This window comes from Nannospalax galili, unplaced genomic scaffold (assembly GCF_000622305.1).
Source record: "Nannospalax galili isolate Female #2095 unplaced genomic scaffold, S.galili_v1.0 scaffold1534, whole genome shotgun sequence".
NCBI classification, from domain to species: Eukaryota; Metazoa; Chordata; class Mammalia; order Rodentia; family Spalacidae; genus Nannospalax; species Nannospalax galili.
This window is the reverse complement of record NW_008333781.1, coordinates 374,429-379,267: the sequence shown is the minus strand read 5'-3', so window position 1 is coordinate 379,267 and position 4,839 is coordinate 374,429. Positions and strand designations below refer to the sequence as shown.

At 40.8% G+C, this 4,839-nt stretch overlaps 1 protein-coding gene and 1 pseudogene across 5 annotated transcripts in view; one reads left to right on the top strand and one right to left on the bottom strand.

Moving 5' to 3' along the window:
• Nucleotides 1-4,839, top strand: part of Shroom4 (shroom family member 4) — a 314,107-nt gene that overhangs the window by 295,302 nt on the left and 13,966 nt on the right. The window lies entirely within an intron of this gene.
• On the bottom strand, nucleotides 1,879-2,478 carry LOC103730278 (annotated as a pseudogene). The gene has a single exon (XR_001872333.1). The product of XR_001872333.1 is annotated as a cell division control protein 42 homolog pseudogene (transcript).

Below are 4,839 nucleotides of genomic sequence, written 5' to 3'. Positions count from 1 at the left end.
TCGGGCCTTCAAGTTTAGTTCTGCTTCTTTTTTTGAACTTTATGTGTCTTTGTGGTTTACTTTTTGGGTATGAAGAGCTGGTTGGTCTAAGCTTCTCTTTTGATTTTATATTGTCGTGACCTGATTGATTTTGTCTTCAGGAGTTCCGTGGTGGCCCAATTCCATTGTGGGTCAGAAGTTTTCAGACTTTCTCTTTAGGTCTGGAATCTACTAAGAACGATTTTGGCCTCAGGAACTTGGGAGTTGGACTGACCTGAGATCCTGGCCGAGGCCATGCCACGCAGGGATGAAAAGGCAGATGGGGTGGGAAGAAGCCCCAAGATTTACCAGGGAGTGGATTGAGTAGCTGGGTTGTACTGGATGCAAAGGATCAGGGAGAGGAAAGGTAAGCCTCGGAGCTCCAGAAAGAGGCTGTCAGCTCCAGAAAGAGGCTGGAGGGTGTTGCAGGACCAGGTAAGTAGAGGGAGGTGAGGGCGGGGCCAGATCCAGAAGCAGTGCTCCTGGGGCCCAAGGAAGGCACTACGTTGGTCTGGGTGAAAAAGATCAGGAAGCACTATTGGTTCCCCAGGTGTCTGGGGCCCCGAGACTAGGAATGGCGCAGGGCCCAAAGTAGAAGTATAGAACGGCGAGGGGGGGGATGGAAAGGTGGATGCCGCTTAGGTCGTCCCGGCGTGGAGAGCTGCGCTATAGACTTACCCCAAGAGGCCTGAGGATAGTAGTGCAGGCTAGGAGAGTTAGCTGGTGGTGCAGGCCCAGGGAAGCAGAGAGAGGTGAGGGCGGGGCCAGGACCAGAAGTGGTGCTCCTGGAGCCCAAGAAAGGGACTGAGTTGCTCTGGGTGAGAAGGATCAGGAAGCAGTATTGGTTCCCCAGGTGTCTGGGGCCCCGAGACTAGGAATGGCGCAGGGCCCAAAGTAGAAGTATAGAACGGCGAGGGGGGGGATGGAAAGGTGGATGCCGCTTAGGTCGTCCCGGCGTGGAGAGCTGCGCTATAGACTTACCCCAAGAGGCCTGAGGATAGTAGTCTGGTGTATTTTTTTTTTAAAGGCGCAATACTTTTTTTCATTTATCAGTGAAAGAAGTTAGAAATTATACCCCCCCTCAGAAAAATCTAACAAAAAAAAATTAACAGATGTTTAACAAATATCCTTGAAAGTCACAGTCACATACAGAGTACATCATAGAAAGAGGGGGAGACATTTTTCCACCCACCGTTATGGGTTTCATCAAAAACTGTATCCACTGAGGGTAGATAGAAAAGGCAACTTTCAGAAAGGAGTATGTTATTAAATGAGGCATGTCTATACGCCTTCCTAAGAGCACCAGGTAGGGAAGATTTTCTAAACTAGATTGAGGAAGTGGAATGTGGAAATAATCTGCCCCCTTCCCCTAAGAGCTGTCCAATGGTTAATGAATTTAAAAACCAAGACTAAAATACAACCCCCCAAACACATACTTCTCTCTCACAAAAAAAGGAGAGAAGGGGGAGAAAACCACTAGGATGTCCCAGATACTCTCTAAAATGGAACCAGGGAGCAGCTTTAACAACTGGAATTAGTCTGTTAAACAGAGTTGTCACAAGCATGCCTTGCTTTTAAACAAAACAAAACAAAACATTTTTCTCTCTTTTACGGGGGGAAACAAAATAAAAACTAGTACTCATCACTTTTCACACAATACACAATTATTCAAAATCAACTAGTACTGGAAGGGCAAGGGCCGTACCAACAGGCCTTGTCTTACACGAGAGCATGTGGGTAGGTGCAGGGGGTTTGTCGTTACCGCAGAAACAAATTTTAATTTTTAATCTTAGTTTGTTTTAAACATTGCTTTTCATGTGTTGAAAACACCAGTTTGCAGAGAAGGCTCTGGAGAGGCGCTCACAGCAGCATACCCCTGCGGCTCTGCTTCGGTTCTGGAGGCTCCAGGGAAGCCAATATTGCTTCATCAAACACATTCTTTAGGCCTTCTGTGTGAGGGCAGAACACTCCATGTAGCTAACAGCCTTCAGAACACTCCACATACTTGACAGCCTTCAGGTCACGAGCCTGCTTTTCAACAGTCTCTGGAGTGATAGGCTTCTGTATGTTCTTGGCAAGTTTCTCAGTAGTAGAATCATCATCTCTGAGATCAATTTGGGTCCCAACAAGCAAGAAAGGAGTCTTTGGACAGTGGTGAGTTATCTCAGTCACCCACTTTTCTTTCACATTTTCAAATGAGGATGGGGAGACCACTGAACAACACATTAGAAATATATCTGTCTGTGGATAATTCAGCAGTCGTAGTTGGTCATAATCCTCTTGCCCTGCGGTATCAATAAGTCCAAGAGTATAGGGTTCTCCAGCAATCATAACTGTGGCTGCATAGTTGTCAAAAACAGTTGGTACATACTCAGATGGGAATTTGTTAGTTGTGTAGGATATCAGGAGACATGTTTTACCAAGAGCACCATCACCCACAACTCACATAATAGTCTGCATTTTGGAAATAGCTCTGTATCCACTTTAAATACTTCAAATTAGATGTCCTCAGCTTCTCTGCCAGGGCGTTGGCAGAACTCCAGAGTTTTCTATTATTTATTTTTAATTATTATGGTCTGTTATCAAGTAAAGCAGTCAAATTTGTTTCTCACTTCTTTTCCCTTTACATTATCTATAGTTTGCCTTTTGATATTTGATACCATTTGTTTTTGGTGCATAAAGATTCAGGGCTGCTGACCATGACAACATATGCTATGTTCTTAGGAGGCTGAGGCAGGAGGCTTTCAGGTTCTAAGCCAGCCTGGACCACACAGTGAGACCCTGCCTCAAACACACAAACACACACACATACACACACATACACACACACACACACACACGTACTCATGTCACACATGCATGCATGTGCACAAAGAGCAGGGGGAAGTGAGAAAGAATAGGGATAATTAGATCTTTATCATGTATTACAGTCAGAATTATGGTACTCTTCTTTTTCTTATTTGTTTTTTTTTCTTTAATTCAACTTTTTAAATAATATGAGCTTCATATTTATTTTCAAATACTGGCATTAATTCTTTATTACATGAATATTTATTGAACATTTACTACATACCAAGCATTGAAGACAAGATAAATAAGACAGACAAGAACCCTGCTCTCACGGAGCTTACATTTTATCTAGATAAATAAACAAGTAAAAAGAGTTATGTGTCATAATGTTGAGGAGAAATGAATGTAAAATAGAATCAGGACCATTAAGGACAAGTGGTGTGTACTATAGACAAGTTCATTAGGAAAGGCCTCTGTCTGATACCCATTTTTCATCCTTTTATTTTACACTCACTGATTTTGTTTCTGTTCTGCTCCATGAGAGAATATACCTGGTTGGACAGTTTGTGCACAAGGAATCTACAGGTGGGCTATGACCTAAATGACGAGAATGGAGATATGTGTATATAAATTTCTGATTCATATGGGAGCTTAAGTTGAAGGGAATGAAAGATATTGTACTTTCTACTTTATCTGAGCTTGGGTAGCAGTATGTGTATTATTTTAAAAGAAATATTGTCAGCCTTCATCATGATTATTGAATGCGTATTCTATCTGGTGATCTAAATGAACCCTTGGAATTTCCTGGCACTGGACAGAACTTAACATGTTCTTTGCTCATGAGCTGTCACAGGAAAACAGATCTTAAGCTTAGAGGGCTTAACTCTTTATAATTGGCTGAAGAGATATCATGTAATTTTGATAATAATTCTTACCATGTAGAAGTTTGACATTTTACGCATATTCAAATAAACCTGGACTTTTTTTCTTTGGAGATTTTCTTTTATAACTTAAAAGAATATTATTTTTCCTCATGATCAATCATATTTTCAGATTTTTCTTATTTATACATGCAATATTCATACACATACAACATATAGTATATTAAATATATACACATTGTTTGGAAGTTACCAAAAAAGATTTACTAAATAATCTTTATCTCATTTTAGAATATTATATGTATGATGATTTTATAGCCTAGTTTGTTTCTGAATTTTCCGCTTTTTACCTTTAGTCAGCAACATACTTGTTTCATAATATATTTAATCCTTTCATACTTCCTCCTCAAATTCTTTTGTCACAGAATGCTCTTTAATAATATAATGCTCTACCCATTTTTGAAAACTAATTTTCAATATATGTAATTTAATGCTTCCCATTGAAATTTGAGTGTAATGTATCAGAAGGAAATGTTTTTATTGAATTTTTGTGTATTTCACACATAAAATCATCTTTATAGCCCCTCCCCTTTGGCACCCTCCCATAAGCCCACACACACACTGGAGTTCATACATTCTGTCATTTGTCTTAAGGCCTATTATGTAAAGTTAGTGTCCTGAGATGTCACTTGGTGCAAATTCATCCACTGGGGTTTAGTCAGCCTACCTAGACTCTCTCCCTTCAAGATCAGCTCTTCCTCATGCAGCAGTAATCAGCTGCCAATAATTATTCGACTAAGACTGGGGCCTGCTGTCCATTTCCACAGTTCTGTGGGTTTTTGTCTGCCTATGTTTGCATGGGTCTTCTGTATGCCGACACCATTGCTGAAGGGTTTGTAAGAGAAGGATCCCAGGCATTTGTAGGACCATTTCCATACAGTCATTCACCTACTCCCTGGCTCTAACAATCATACTGCCCCCTCTTCTGCAATGGTCCCTGAGCTCTGGGTGGGAGGAACTCAATATAGGAATCCTGTCCAAGGACTCACACTCTGTAGAAGGAAATATTTTAAATCCAAAGTAATAAATACTTGTGAATGGCCTATTTAGTATTTTTATTACAAACGTAAGAGCAGAGAATATATATATA